The sequence below is a fragment of the Hyla sarda genome, unplaced genomic scaffold, assembly GCF_029499605.1.
Source record: "Hyla sarda isolate aHylSar1 unplaced genomic scaffold, aHylSar1.hap1 scaffold_2844, whole genome shotgun sequence".
NCBI lineage: Eukaryota > Metazoa > Chordata > Amphibia > Anura > Hylidae > Hyla > Hyla sarda.
Window position 1 is genome coordinate 1 of NW_026609550.1, and position 15,808 is coordinate 15,808.

Here is a 15,808-nt window from a genome sequence, read left to right on the forward strand (position 1 = left end):
TTGAACGTGATGGACATATGTCTTTTTTCGACCGTACTAACTATGTAACTATGTAACATAACATGGGGGGGGGGGGGTCTCCTGGCTGTTCACACAGGTGTGTCATTGCTGTACATTGACCATGCATTGCTTCTGTGGTATTGCAAAGGCAAAGACAAATGCTTCCAGCCATCCATTGCACTAATGGATTGGTCATCAGCTGGCTGTCTATGTCCCGCATCAATATAGACCAAAGTACAGAGGGTTAGGCTATGCTATTGTGCACCTACCTGATGCATCAGAAGGTGCGAGGCCCTTGCTAAATTCTGTGCACAGACTTTGAGATCTATACTTTAGACTGTATCTAAACCTGCTCCAACATGGACTGACATTCTGGCCTACTTTCAGCCGATGCGACTTGTCTGTCGCTGAACAGTCGCTTTTTATGTATTCAGCACCTATGTATAATGTTGTAAAAATGCTCTAGAAGCTAAAGTCGCAGAAATGTCACACATATTTGGCCTGCAACTTTCTGTGCGACAAATTCAGACAGGAAAAATCAGTATAAATCCTTAGAAAATTATCCCCCAGTGTCTCCCATCTGCTGGCGGTATTGAATAAGCATTGCTGCACTGATGGGGTATGCATTAGACAAAAAAAAAGAAGAAAAAGAAGAATAATACGCCCAGAAAAGAGGCGAAAAGGAGAAAAACGTAAAAAAACGTGAAAAAAAAGTAAGAGGAAGAGAAGGGAAAAAAAGGTGGAAATGGGTTTAAAAGTGATTTCGGCGGAGAAATATATTATATATATATATATATATATATATATATACTATATATATATACGCGCACACACACACATATATATAAACGTATTCTCCGTTGAGATATTGCAGCCGCTGCTGTGTCCAGGCCCAGGAGCCTTAGCACTGTGCTGTGATGTCACTCAATACCACTGACATCACTAGGTGTAAACAACATCTCTCCTTTGCTGTGTATGTGACTATGGAGCTGTTTGGTGATGTCGTCTATTATGGCCTTCATAGAAGCAACAGGAGATTGTTGCATCCATCTAGAACCCTCAGAACTACAGTGCTATGATGTCACTCACTTCCACAGGCCTTGCAGAGTGTAAACAACAACAACCCAGCTTTGTTGTGTATGTAACCATAGGGATTTGTGATGTCACCTAGAACCTTCACAGCAGCGACAGCTTTATGAGGAGCATCAGCACTGCTCTGCCTGAGCAGAACCATCACCGCCATAGGTTGTCAAATAACCCGGATTTAACCCACACAGGTAAGTCCAATGGGGGTGCAGGCATGTCCTCTATGCTTACAGCTTCCCGTGGGTGTTGGTTTGATACCGTTTGGGGACAGCCAAGGAGGCATCTGCAGGCAACAAAGGTAGGTGTGTGCTTGTGTGTGTGTTTCCTATGCAGATCCTAAGCCCAGTGTCACATGCAAGTAGGAGGAGTAAGAAGGGTTCCTGGCAAAATCCGGGTTATGGATTGCATTTAAAAAGGCCCCGTGGGAGTGCAATGGGCCCCTGTCTTGCTGCTTAGCAATAATGGTATGGGTTTAGGTTCTGCTGTGTGTACTGGTGGTTGACTGCCCCCCAGCCCAGAGTGTGCATGGAAAATTGTCTGGCAGCCTCCCTGACAGCAAGCAGTGATAGTGCCCATGAAGGGGACCTTGTTGGGCCCGCCCCTTTCACGGTTATCGCTTCTCGGCCTTTTGGCTAAGATCAAGTGTAGTATCTGTTCTTATCAGTTTAATATCTGATACGTCCCCTATCTGGGGACCATATATTAAATGGATTTTTGAGAACGGGGGCCGATTTTCGAAGCTTGCTTCCGTCGCCCCTATGCATTGACCCGATATGGCAGTATCTTCGGGTACAGTGCACCACCCCCTTACAGGGTTAAAAAGAAAGATTCCTACTTTCATTGCTACCTGCTTGCTGGCTAGCCAGCTAGCCAGCCCTGTGGGCCTTGCTGCTGCTGCAGCCAAAAAACAAAAGGTGGTGCTGCTGCTGCTTCTGCTGCTTCTGCTTCTGCTTGTGTCTGGCCCCTGTTGGGAGCGTCCAGGCACAGGACTTCTGCTGCTGCTGACTAAATGGCCTCCTTAATTGGATCATTTGAGTAGCCAGCACACCTGTGCAGGTAGGGCATGACATGATAGGCAGCTGCCTTGATAGCGGGTGGGTGCTGAATGTTCCTAATTGACAAAATAAGATTAATGCTTATGAAGAAATATAAAATCTCATCCCTTCCCCAATATCGCGCCACACCCCTACCCCTTAATTCCCTGGTTGAACGTGATGGACATATGTCTTTTTTCGACCGTACTAACTATGTAACTATGTAACATAACATGGGGGGGGGGGGGTCTCCTGGCTGTTCACACAGGTGTGTCATTGCTGTACATTGACCATGCATTGCTTCTGTGGTATTGCAAAGGCAAAGACAAATGCTTCCAGCCATCCATTGCACTAATGGATTGGTCATCAGCTGGCTGTCTATGTCCCGCATCAATATAGACCAAAGTACAGAGGGTTAGGCTATGCTATTGTGCACCTACCTGATGCATCAGAAGGTGCGAGGCCCTTGCTAAATTCTGTGCACAGACTTTGAGATCTATACTTTAGACTGTATCTAAACCTGCTCCAACATGGACTGACATTCTGGCCTACTTTCAGCCGATGCGACTTGTCTGTCGCTGAACAGTCGCTTTTTATGTATTCAGCACCTATGTATAATGTTGTAAAAATGCTCTAGAAGCTAAAGTCGCAGAAATGTCACACATATTTGGCCTGCAACTTTCTGTGCGACAAATTCAGACAGGGAAAAATCAGTATAAATCCTTAGAAAATTATCCCCCAGTGTCTCCATCTGCTGGCGGTATTGAATAAGCATTGCTGCACTGATGGGGTATGCATTAGACAAAAAAAAAGAAGAAAAAGAAGAATAATACGCCCAGAAAAGAGGCGAAAAGGAGAAAAACGTAAAAAAAACGTGAAAAAAAAGTAAGAGGAAGAGAAGGGAAAAAAAGGTGGAAATGGGTTTTAAAAGTGATTTCGGCGGAGAAATATATATATATATATATATATATATATATATATATATATATATACGCGCACACACACACATATATATAAACGTATTCTCCGTTGAGATATTGCAGCCGCTGCTGTGTCCAGGCCCAGGAGCCTTAGCACTGTGCTGTGATGTCACTCAATACCACTGACATCACTAGGTGTAAACAACATCTCTCCTTTGCTGTGTATGTGACTATGGAGCTGTTTGGGTGATGTCGTCTATTATGGCCTTCATAGAAGCAACAGGAGATTGTTGCATCCATCTAGAACCCTCAGAACTACAGTGCTATGATGTCACTCACTTCCACAGGCCTTGCAGAGTGTAAACAACAACAACCCAGCTTTGTTGTGTATGTAACCATAGGGATTTGTGATGTCACCTAGAACCTTCACAGCAGCGACAGCTTTATGAGGAGCATCAGCACTGCTCTGCCTGAGCAGAACCATCACCGCCATAGGTTGTCAAATAACCCGGATTTAACCCACACAGGTAAGTCCAATGGGGTGCAGGCATGTCCTCTATGCTTACAGCTTCCCGTGGGTGTTGGTTTGATACCGTTTGGGGGACAGCCAAGGAGGCATCTGCAGGCAACAAAGGGTAGGTGTGTGCTTGTGTGTGTGTTTCCTATGCAGATCCTAAGCCCAGTGTCACATGCAAGTAGGAGGAGTAAGAAGGGTTCCTGGCAAATCCGGGTTATGGATTGCATTTAAAAAGGCCCCGTGGGAGTGCAATGGGCCCCTGTCTTGCTGCTTAGCAATAATGGTATGGGTTTAGGTTCTGCTGTGTGTACTGGTGGTTGACTGCCCCCCAGCCCAGAGTGTGCATGGAAAATTGTCTGGCAGCCTCCCTGACAGCAAGCAGTGATAGTGCCCATGAAGGGGGACCTTGTTGGGCCCGCCCCTTTCACGGTTATCGCTTCTCGGCCTTTTGGCTAAGATCAAGTGTAGTATCTGTTCTTATCAGTTTTCATGCTGGTGGGGATGGGTGCTGCATGGAGGATGCAGGTGTACCAGGGCTTTCCGGGGCTGGTTCTGAGGAATCAGCTCGACGGCTGCCCCGATGTGACCTGTTCCCTCCGGGTCTCGCCATGAGGCTGAGAGGGTCTAGAGCCGAGGTACTTTTGTGCCTCGGGGAGTGGTGACCCCGAGGTGCCGAAACTCACTGGGAGAATAGGCTCACTGAGTTGAAGCACGGGCACCATAATCTCTTCACCTTGTGGCACTCACCTCTTGATTCCCGGCCTTCTGGCTAGGATCAGAGAAATTTTTATAGATCCGGCCGGATGTCCGGGCAGTATATCTGCACACATTCACTTATTTATTTATTTTTTGTCTCACTGTGTCACTTTTTGCGTGTTGTGTGTTCACAGGATTTGTCAGGATGCGGTAGCCCTTCTGGGTGTCCCTCCTGGCGGTCTAGGGGAGGTGTGTGTGGCCATTAGGTTCCGCACCTCCCTGCAAACACCCCGGGTACTCCTGCTTCGCAGGGTACCTACCGTAATCGGCTCTGCGGGCAGATACCTTGGCTAACGCCAAGGGGGATGCCGGGAGCATTTGTGGTCTCCTAGTAGCTTCGGCGAAAAGGGACATCGAACCTGGAACCTCGCAGGTACCTTTTGGTCCGGAGGCGAAGGGTAAGGTTTGTTGGGGGGCCTCTCTCCTATCGGAGAAGGGCTTGCGATAGACCGCATCCTTTGTGCACGTTTTTTTAGTGTAACACGTTTGCACTTTTTCTTGCACTTTGGGTGAATCGAAAGCACGTTCCTCGGCTTTAGATAAAAAAAAAAAAAAATCTGTTCTTATCAGTTTAATATCTGATACGTCCCCTATCTGGGGACCATATATTAAATGGATTTTTGAGAACGGGGGCCGATTTCGAAGCTTGCTTCCGTCGCCCTATGCATTGACCCGATATGGCAGTATCTTCGGGTACAGTGCACCACCCCCTTACAGGGTTAAAAAGAAAGATTCCTACTTTCATTGCTACCTGCTTGCTGGCTAGCCAGCTAGCCAGCCCTGTGGGCCTTGCTGCTGCTGCAGCCAAAAAACAAAAGGTGGTGCTGCTGCTGCTTCTGCTGCTTCTGCTTCTGCTTGTGTCTGGCCCCTGTTGGAGCGTCCAGGCACAGGACTTCTGCTGCTGCTGACTAAATGGCCTCCTTAATTGGATCATTTGAGTAGCCAGCACACCTGTGCAGGTAGGGCATGACATGATAGGCAGCTGCCTTGATAGCGGGTGGGTGCTGAATGTTCCTAATTGACAAAATAAGATTAATGCTTATGAAGAAATATAAAATCTCATCCCTTCCCCAATATCGCGCCACACCCCTACCCCTTAATTCCCTGGTTGAACGTGATGGACATATGTCTTTTTTCGACCGTACTAACTATGTAACTATGTAACATAACATGGGGGGGGGGGGTCTCCTGGCTGTTCACACAGGTGTGTCATTGCTGTACATTGACCATGCATTGCTTCTGTGGTATTGCAAAGGCAAAGACAAATGCTTCCAGCCATCCATTGCACTAATGGATTGGTCATCAGCTGGCTGTCTATGTCCCGCATCAATATAGACCAAAGTACAGAGGGTTAGGCTATGCTATTGTGCACCTACCTGATGCATCAGAAGGTGCGAGGCCCTTGCTAAATTCTGTGCACAGACTTTGAGATCTATACTTTAGACTGTATCTAAACCTGCTCCAACATGGACTGACATTCTGGCCTACTTTCAGCCGATGCGACTTGTCTGTCGCTGAACAGTCGCTTTTTATGTATTCAGCACCTATGTATAATGTTGTAAAAATGCTCTAGAAGCTAAAGTCGCAGAAATGTCACACATATTTGGCCTGCAACTTTCTGTGCGACAAATTCAGACAGGAAAAATCAGTATAAATCCTTAGAAAATTATCCCCCAGTGTCTCCATCTGCTGGCGGTATTGAATAAGCATTGCTGCACTGATGGGGTATGCATTAGACAAAAAAAAAGAAGAAAAAGAAGAATAATACGCCCAGAAAAGAGGCGAAAAGGAGAAAAACGTAAAAAAACGTGAAAAAAAAGTAAGAGGAAGAGAAGGGAAAAAAAGGTGGAAATGGGTTTAAAAGTGATTTCGGCGGAGAAATATATATATATATATATATATATATATATATATATATATATATACGCGCACACACACACATATATATAAACGTATTCTCCGTTGAGATATTGCAGCCGCTGCTGTGTCCAGGCCCAGGAGCCTTAGCACTGTGCTGTGATGTCACTCAATACCACTGACATCACTAGGTGTAAACAACATCTCTCCTTTGCTGTGTATGTGACTATGGAGCTGTTTGGTGATGTCGTCTATTATGGCCTTCATAGAAGCAACAGGAGATTGTTGCATCCATCTAGAACCCTCAGAACTACAGTGCTATGATGTCACTCACTTCCACAGGCCTTGCAGAGTGTAAACAACAACAACCCAGCTTTGTTGTGTATGTAACCATAGGGATTTGTGATGTCACCTAGAACCTTCACAGCAGCGACAGCTTTATGAGGAGCATCAGCACTGCTCTGCCTGAGCAGAACCATCACCGCCATAGGTTGTCAAATAACCCGGATTTAACCCACACAGGTAAGTCCAATGGGGTGCAGGCATGTCCTCTATGCTTACAGCTTCCCGTGGGTGTTGGTTTGATACCGTTTGGGGACAGCCAAGGAGGCATCTGCAGGCAACAAAGGTAGGTGTGTGCTTGTGTGTGTGTTTCCTATGCAGATCCTAAGCCCAGTGTCACATGCAAGTAGGAGGAGTAAGAAGGGTTCCTGGCAAATCCGGGTTATGGATTGCATTTAAAAAGGCCCCGTGGGAGTGCAATGGGCCCCTGTCTTGCTGCTTAGCAATAATGGTATGGGTTTAGGTTCTGCTGTGTGTACTGGTGGTTGACTGCCCCCCAGCCCAGAGTGTGCATGGAAAATTGTCTGGCAGCCTCCCTGACAGCAAGCAGTGATAGTGCCCATGAAGGGGACCTTGTTGGGCCCGCCCCTTTCACGGTTATCGCTTCTCGGCCTTTTGGCTAAGATCAAGTGTAGTATCTGTTCTTATCAGTTTAATATCTGATACGTCCCCTATCTGGGGACCATATATTAAATGGATTTTTGAGAACGGGGGCCGATTTCGAAGCTTGCTTCCGTCGCCCTATGCATTGACCCGATATGGCAGTATCTTCGGGTACAGTGCACCACCCCCTTACAGGGTTAAAAAGAAAGATTCCTACTTTCATTGCTACCTGCTTGCTGGCTAGCCAGCTAGCCAGCCCTGTGGGCCTTGCTGCTGCTGCAGCCAAAAAACAAAAGGTGGTGCTGCTGCTGCTTCTGCTGCTTCTGCTTCTGCTTGTGTCTGGCCCCTGTTGGAGCGTCCAGGCACAGGACTTCTGCTGCTGCTGACTAAATGGCCTCCTTAATTGGATCATTTGAGTAGCCAGCACACCTGTGCAGGTAGGGCATGACATGATAGGCAGCTGCCTTGATAGCGGGTGGGTGCTGAATGTTCCTAATTGACAAAATAAGATTAATGCTTATGAAGAAATATAAAATCTCATCCCTTCCCCAATATCGCGCCACACCCCTACCCCTTAATTCCCTGGTTGAACGTGATGGACATATGTCTTTTTTCGACCGTACTAACTATGTAACTATGTAACATAACATGGGGGGGGGGGGGTCTCCTGGCTGTTCACACAGGTGTGTCATTGCTGTACATTGACCATGCATTGCTTCTGTGGTATTGCAAAGGCAAAGACAAATGCTTCCAGCCATCCATTGCACTAATGGATTGGTCATCAGCTGGCTGTCTATGTCCCGCATCAATATAGACCAAAGTACAGAGGGTTAGGCTATGCTATTGTGCACCTACCTGATGCATCAGAAGGTGCGAGGCCCTTGCTAAATTCTGTGCACAGACTTTGAGATCTATACTTTAGACTGTATCTAAACCTGCTCCAACATGGACTGACATTCTGGCCTACTTTCAGCCGATGCGACTTGTCTGTCGCTGAACAGTCGCTTTTTATGTATTCAGCACCTATGTATAATGTTGTAAAAATGCTCTAGAAGCTAAAGTCGCAGAAATGTCACACATATTTGGCCTGCAACTTTCTGTGCGACAAATTCAGACAGGAAAAATCAGTATAAATCCTTAGAAAATTATCCCCCAGTGTCTCCATCTGCTGGCGGTATTGAATAAGCATTGCTGCACTGATGGGGTATGCATTAGACAAAAAAAAAGAAGAAAAAGAAGAATAATACGCCCAGAAAAGAGGCGAAAAGGAGAAAAACGTAAAAAAACGTGAAAAAAAAGTAAGAGGAAGAGAAGGGAAAAAAAGGTGGAAATGGGTTTAAAAGTGATTTCGGCGGAGAAATATATATATATATATATATATATATATATATATATATATATATACGCGCACACACACACATATATATAAACGTATTCTCCGTTGAGATATTGCAGCCGCTGCTGTGTCCAGGCCCAGGAGCCTTAGCACTGTGCTGTGATGTCACTCAATACCACTGACATCACTAGGTGTAAACAACATCTCTCCTTTGCTGTGTATGTGACTATGGAGCTGTTTGGTGATGTCGTCTATTATGGCCTTCATAGAAGCAACAGGAGATTGTTGCATCCATCTAGAACCCTCAGAACTACAGTGCTATGATGTCACTCACTTCCACAGGCCTTGCAGAGTGTAAACAACAACAACCCAGCTTTGTTGTGTATGTAACCATAGGGATTTGTGATGTCACCTAGAACCTTCACAGCAGCGACAGCTTTATGAGGAGCATCAGCACTGCTCTGCCTGAGCAGAACCATCACCGCCATAGGTTGTCAAATAACCCGGATTTAACACACACAGGTAAGTCCAATGGGGTGCAGGCATGTCCTCTATGCTTACAGCTTCCCGTGGGTGTTGGTTTGATACCGTTTGGGGACAGCCAAGGAGGCATCTGCAGGCAACAAAGGTAGGTGTGTGCTTGTGTGTGTGTTTCCTATGCAGATCCTAAGCCCAGTGTCACATGCAAGTAGGAGGAGTAAGAAGGGTTCCTGGCAAATCCGGGTTATGGATTGCATTTAAAAAGGCCCCGTGGGAGTGCAATGGGCCCCTGTCTTGCTGCTTAGCAATAATGGTATGGGTTTAGGTTCTGCTGTGTGTACTGGTGGTTGACTGCCCCCCAGCCCAGAGTGTGCATGGAAAATTGTCTGGCAGCCTCCCTGACAGCAAGCAGTGATAGTGCCCATGAAGGGGACCTTGTTGGGCCCGCCCCTTTCACGGTTATCGCTTCTCGGCCTTTTGGCTAAGATCAAGTGTAGTATCTGTTCTTATCAGTTTAATATCTGATACGTCCCCTATCTGGGGACCATATATTAAATGGATTTTTGAGAACGGGGGCCGATTTCGAAGCTTGCTTCCGTCGCCCTATGCATTGACCCGATATGGCAGTATCTTCGGGTACAGTGCACCACCCCCTTACAGGGTTAAAAAGAAAGATTCCTACTTTCATTGCTACCTGCTTGCTGGCTAGCCAGCTAGCCAGCCCTGTGGGCCTTGCTGCTGCTGCAGCCAAAAAACAAAAGGTGGTGCTGCTGCTGCTTCTGCTGCTTCTGCTTCTGCTTGTGTCTGGCCCCTGTTGGAGCGTCCAGGCACAGGACTTCTGCTGCTGCTGACTAAATGGCCTCCTTAATTGGATCATTTGAGTAGCCAGCACACCTGTGCAGGTAGGGCATGACATGATAGGCAGCTGCCTTGATAGCGGGTGGGTGCTGAATGTTCCTAATTGACAAAATAAGATTAATGCTTATGAAGAAATATAAAATCTCATCCCTTCCCCAATATCGCGCCACACCCCTACCCCTTAATTCCCTGGTTGAACGTGATGGACATATGTCTTTTTTCGACCGTACTAACTATGTAACTATGTAACATAACATGGGGGGGGGGGGTCTCCTGGCTGTTCACACAGGTGTGTCATTGCTGTACATTGACCATGCATTGCTTCTGTGGTATTGCAAAGGCAAAGACAAATGCTTCCAGCCATCCATTGCACTAATGGATTGGTCATCAGCTGGCTGTCTATGTCCCGCATCAATATAGACCAAAGTACAGAGGGTTAGGCTATGCTATTGTGCACCTACCTGATGCATCAGAAGGTGCGAGGCCCTTGCTAAATTCTGTGCACAGACTTTGAGATCTATACTTTAGACTGTATCTAAACCTGCTCCAACATGGACTGACATTCTGGCCTACTTTCAGCCGATGCGACTTGTCTGTCGCTGAACAGTCGCTTTTTATGTATTCAGCACCTATGTATAATGTTGTAAAAATGCTCTAGAAGCTAAAGTCGCAGAAATGTCACACATATTTGGCCTGCAACTTTCTGTGCGACAAATTCAGACAGGAAAAATCAGTATAAATCCTTAGAAAATTATCCCCCAGTGTCTCCATCTGCTGGCGGTATTGAATAAGCATTGCTGCACTGATGGGGTATGCATTAGACAAAAAAAAAGAAGAAAAAGAAGAATAATACGCCCAGAAAAGAGGCGAAAAGGAGAAAAACGTAAAAAAACGTGAAAAAAAAGTAAGAGGAAGAGAAGGGAAAAAAAGGTGGAAATGGGTTTAAAAGTGATTTCGGCGGAGAAATATATATATATATATATATATATATATATATATATATATATATACGCGCACACACACACATATATATAAACGTATTCTCCGTTGAGATATTGCAGCCGCTGCTGTGTCCAGGCCCAGGAGCCTTAGCACTGTGCTGTGATGTCACTCAATACCACTGACATCACTAGGTGTAAACAACATCTCTCCTTTGCTGTGTATGTGACTATGGAGCTGTTTGGTGATGTCGTCTATTATGGCCTTCATAGAAGCAACAGGAGATTGTTGCATCCATCTAGAACCCTCAGAACTACAGTGCTATGATGTCACTCACTTCCACAGGCCTTGCAGAGTGTAAACAACAACAACCCAGCTTTGTTGTGTATGTAACCATAGGGATTTGTGATGTCACCTAGAACCTTCACAGCAGCGACAGCTTTATGAGGAGCATCAGCACTGCTCTGCCTGAGCAGAACCATCACCGCCATAGGTTGTCAAATAACCCGGATTTAACCCACACAGGTAAGTCCAATGGGGTGCAGGCATGTCCTCTATGCTTACAGCTTCCCGTGGGTGTTGGTTTGATACCGTTTGGGGACAGCCAAGGAGGCATCTGCAGGCAACAAAGGTAGGTGTGTGCTTGTGTGTGTGTTTCCTATGCAGATCCTAAGCCCAGTGTCACATGCAAGTAGGAGGAGTAAGAAGGGTTCCTGGCAAATCCGGGTTATGGATTGCATTTAAAAAGGCCCCGTGGGAGTGCAATGGGCCCCTGTCTTGCTGCTTAGCAATAATGGTATGGGTTTAGGTTCTGCTGTGTGTACTGGTGGTTGACTGCCCCCCAGCCCAGAGTGTGCATGGAAAATTGTCTGGCAGCCTCCCTGACAGCAAGCAGTGATAGTGCCCATGAAGGGGACCTTGTTGGGCCCGCCCCTTTCACGGTTATCGCTTCTCGGCCTTTTGGCTAAGATCAAGTGTAGTATCTGTTCTTATCAGTTTAATATCTGATACGTCCCCTATCTGGGGACCATATATTAAATGGATTTTTGAGAACGGGGGCCGATTTCGAAGCTTGCTTCCGTCGCCCTATGCATTGACCCGATATGGCAGTATCTTCGGGTACAGTGCACCACCCCCTTACAGGGTTAAAAAGAAAGATTCCTACTTTCATTGCTACCTGCTTGCTGGCTAGCCAGCTAGCCAGCCCTGTGGGCCTTGCTGCTGCTGCAGCCAAAAAACAAAAGGTGGTGCTGCTGCTGCTTCTGCTGCTTCTGCTTCTGCTTGTGTCTGGCCCCTGTTGGAGCGTCCAGGCACAGGACTTCTGCTGCTGCTGACTAAATGGCCTCCTTAATTGGATCATTTGAGTAGCCAGCACACCTGTGCAGGTAGGGCATGACATGATAGGCAGCTGCCTTGATAGCGGGTGGGTGCTGAATGTTCCTAATTGACAAAATAAGATTAATGCTTATGAAGAAATATAAAATCTCATCCCTTCCCCAATATCGCGCCACACCCCTACCCCTTAATTCCCTGGTTGAACGTGATGGACATATGTCTTTTTTCGACCGTACTAACTATGTAACTATGTAACATAACATGGGGGGGGGGGGTCTCCTGGCTGTTCACACAGGTGTGTCATTGCTGTACATTGACCATGCATTGCTTCTGTGGTATTGCAAAGGCAAAGACAAATGCTTCCAGCCATCCATTGCACTAATGGATTGGTCATCAGCTGGCTGTCTATGTCCCGCATCAATATAGACCAAAGTACAGAGGGTTAGGCTATGCTATTGTGCACCTACCTGATGCATCAGAAGGTGCGAGGCCCTTGCTAAATTCTGTGCACAGACTTTGAGATCTATACTTTAGACTGTATCTAAACCTGCTCCAACATGGACTGACATTCTGGCCTACTTTCAGCCGATGCGACTTGTCTGTCGCTGAACAGTCGCTTTTTATGTATTCAGCACCTATGTATAATGTTGTAAAAATGCTCTAGAAGCTAAAGTCGCAGAAATGTCACACATATTTGGCCTGCAACTTTCTGTGCGACAAATTCAGACAGGAAAAATCAGTATAAATCCTTAGAAAATTATCCCCCAGTGTCTCCATCTGCTGGCGGTATTGAATAAGCATTGCTGCACTGATGGGGTATGCATTAGACAAAAAAAAAGAAGAAAAAGAAGAATAATACGCCCAGAAAAGAGGCGAAAAGGAGAAAAACGTAAAAAAACGTGAAAAAAAAGTAAGAGGAAGAGAAGGGAAAAAAAGGTGGAAATGGGTTTAAAAGTGATTTCGGCGGAGAAATATATATATATATATATATATATATATATATATATATATATATACGCGCACACACACACATATATATAAACGTATTCTCCGTTGAGATATTGCAGCCGCTGCTGTGTCCAGGCCCAGGAGCCTTAGCACTGTGCTGTGATGTCACTCAATACCACTGACATCACTAGGTGTAAACAACATCTCTCCTTTGCTGTGTATGTGACTATGGAGCTGTTTGGTGATGTCGTCTATTATGGCCTTCATAGAAGCAACAGGAGATTGTTGCATCCATCTAGAACCCTCAGAACTACAGTGCTATGATGTCACTCACTTCCACAGGCCTTGCAGAGTGTAAACAACAACAACCCAGCTTTGTTGTGTATGTAACCATAGGGATTTGTGATGTCACCTAGAACCTTCACAGCAGCGACAGCTTTATGAGGAGCATCAGCACTGCTCTGCCTGAGCAGAACCATCACCGCCATAGGTTGTCAAATAACCCGGATTTAACCCACACAGGTAAGTCCAATGGGGTGCAGGCATGTCCTCTATGCTTACAGCTTCCCGTGGGTGTTGGTTTGATACCGTTTGGGGACAGCCAAGGAGGCATCTGCAGGCAACAAAGGTAGGTGTGTGCTTGTGTGTGTGTTTCCTATGCAGATCCTAAGCCCAGTGTCACATGCAAGTAGGAGGAGTAAGAAGGGTTCCTGGCAAATCCGGGTTATGGATTGCATTTAAAAAGGCCCCGTGGGAGTGCAATGGGCCCCTGTCTTGCTGCTTAGCAATAATGGTATGGGTTTAGGTTCTGCTGTGTGTACTGGTGGTTGACTGCCCCCCAGCCCAGAGTGTGCATGGAAAATTGTCTGGCAGCCTCCCTGACAGCAAGCAGTGATAGTGCCCATGAAGGGGACCTTGTTGGGCCCGCCCCTTTCACGGTTATCGCTTCTCGGCCTTTTGGCTAAGATCAAGTGTAGTATCTGTTCTTATCAGTTTAATATCTGATACGTCCCCTATCTGGGGACCATATATTAAATGGATTTTTGAGAACGGGGGCCGATTTCGAAGCTTGCTTCCGTCGCCCTATGCATTGACCCGATATGGCAGTATCTTCGGGTACAGTGCACCACCCCCTTACAGGGTTAAAAAGAAAGATTCCTACTTTCATTGCTACCTGCTTGCTGGCTAGCCAGCTAGCCAGCCCTGTGGGCCTTGCTGCTGCTGCAGCCAAAAAACAAAAGGTGGTGCTGCTGCTGCTTCTGCTGCTTCTGCTTCTGCTTGTGTCTGGCCCCTGTTGGAGCGTCCAGGCACAGGACTTCTGCTGCTGCTGACTAAATGGCCTCCTTAATTGGATCATTTGAGTAGCCAGCACACCTGTGCAGGTAGGGCATGACATGATAGGCAGCTGCCTTGATAGCGGGTGGGTGCTGAATGTTCCTAATTGACAAAATAAGATTAATGCTTATGAAGAAATATAAAATCTCATCCCTTCCCCAATATCGCGCCACACCCCTACCCCTTAATTCCCTGGTTGAACGTGATGGACATATGTCTTTTTTCGACCGTACTAACTATGTAACTATGTAACATAACATGGGGGGGGGGGGTCTCCTGGCTGTTCACACAGGTGTGTCATTGCTGTACATTGACCATGCATTGCTTCTGTGGTATTGCAAAGGCAAAGACAAATGCTTCCAGCCATCCATTGCACTAATGGATTGGTCATCAGCTGGCTGTCTATGTCCCGCATCAATATAGACCAAAGTACAGAGGGTTAGGCTATGCTATTGTGCACCTACCTGATGCATCAGAAGGTGCGAGGCCCTTGCTAAATTCTGTGCACAGACTTTGAGATCTATACTTTAGACTGTATCTAAACCTGCTCCAACATGGACTGACATTCTGGCCTACTTTCAGCCGATGCGACTTGTCTGTCGCTGAACAGTCGCTTTTTATGTATTCAGCACCTATGTATAATGTTGTAAAAATGCTCTAGAAGCTAAAGTCGCAGAAATGTCACACATATTTGGCCTGCAACTTTCTGTGCGACAAATTCAGACAGGAAAAATCAGTATAAATCCTTAGAAAATTATCCCCCAGTGTCTCCATCTGCTGGCGGTATTGAATAAGCATTGCTGCACTGATGGGGTATGCATTAGACAAAAAAAAAGAAGAAAAAGAAGAATAATACGCCCAGAAAAGAGGCGAAAAGGAGAAAAACGTAAAAAAACGTGAAAAAAAAGTAAGAGGAAGAGAAGGGAAAAAAAGGTGGAAATGGGTTTAAAAGTGATTTCGGCGGAGAAATATATATATATATATATATATATATATATATATATATATATATATATACGCGCACACACACACATATATATAAACGTATTCTCCGTTGAGATATTGCAGCCGCTGCTGTGTCCAGGCCCAGGAGCCTTAGCACTGTGCTGTGATGTCACTCAATACCACTGACATCACTAGGTGTAAACAACATCTCTCCTTTGCTGTGTATGTGACTATGGAGCTGTTTGGTGATGTCGTCTATTATGGCCTTCATAGAAGCAACAGGAGATTGTTGCATCCATCTAGAACCCTCAGAACTACAGTGCTATGATGTCACTCACTTCCACAGGCCTTGCAGAGTGTAAACAACAACAACCCAGCTTTGTTGTGTATGTAACCATAGGGATTTGTGATGTCACCTAGAACCTTCACAGCAGCAACAGCTTTATGAGGAGCATCAGCACTGCTCTGCCTGAGCAGAACCATCACCGCCATAGGTTGTCAAATAACCCGGATTTAA

At 46.0% G+C, this 15,808-nt stretch overlaps 5 non-coding genes and 2 pseudogenes across 5 annotated transcripts; all 7 read left to right on the top strand.

The window, feature by feature from the left end:
- The first annotated feature begins 1,698 nt into the window (after window positions 1-1,698).
- LOC130326409 (U2 spliceosomal RNA) lies at window positions 1,699-1,891 on the top strand. The gene has a single exon (XR_008871013.1). It is a non-coding gene; the product is annotated as a U2 spliceosomal RNA (small nuclear RNA).
- Window positions 1,892-3,989: 2,098 nt separating this feature from the next.
- On the top strand, window positions 3,990-4,149 carry LOC130326418 (U2 spliceosomal RNA; annotated as a pseudogene).
- Window positions 4,150-4,841: 692 nt separating this feature from the next.
- On the top strand, window positions 4,842-5,022 carry LOC130326417 (U2 spliceosomal RNA; annotated as a pseudogene).
- A 2,089-nt stretch (window positions 5,023-7,111) lies between these two features.
- On the top strand, window positions 7,112-7,302 carry LOC130326419 (U2 spliceosomal RNA). Its single transcript, XR_008871020.1, has one exon. It is a non-coding gene; the product is annotated as a U2 spliceosomal RNA (small nuclear RNA).
- Window positions 7,303-9,392: 2,090 nt separating this feature from the next.
- On the top strand, window positions 9,393-9,583 carry LOC130326420 (U2 spliceosomal RNA). Its single transcript, XR_008871021.1, has one exon. It is a non-coding gene; the product is annotated as a U2 spliceosomal RNA (small nuclear RNA).
- A 2,089-nt stretch (window positions 9,584-11,672) lies between these two features.
- On the top strand, window positions 11,673-11,863 carry LOC130326421 (U2 spliceosomal RNA). Its single transcript, XR_008871022.1, has one exon. It is a non-coding gene; the product is annotated as a U2 spliceosomal RNA (small nuclear RNA).
- Window positions 11,864-13,952: 2,089 nt separating this feature from the next.
- On the top strand, window positions 13,953-14,143 carry LOC130326423 (U2 spliceosomal RNA). Its single transcript, XR_008871023.1, has one exon. It is a non-coding gene; the product is annotated as a U2 spliceosomal RNA (small nuclear RNA).
- The last annotated feature ends 1,665 nt before the right edge of the window (window positions 14,144-15,808 follow it).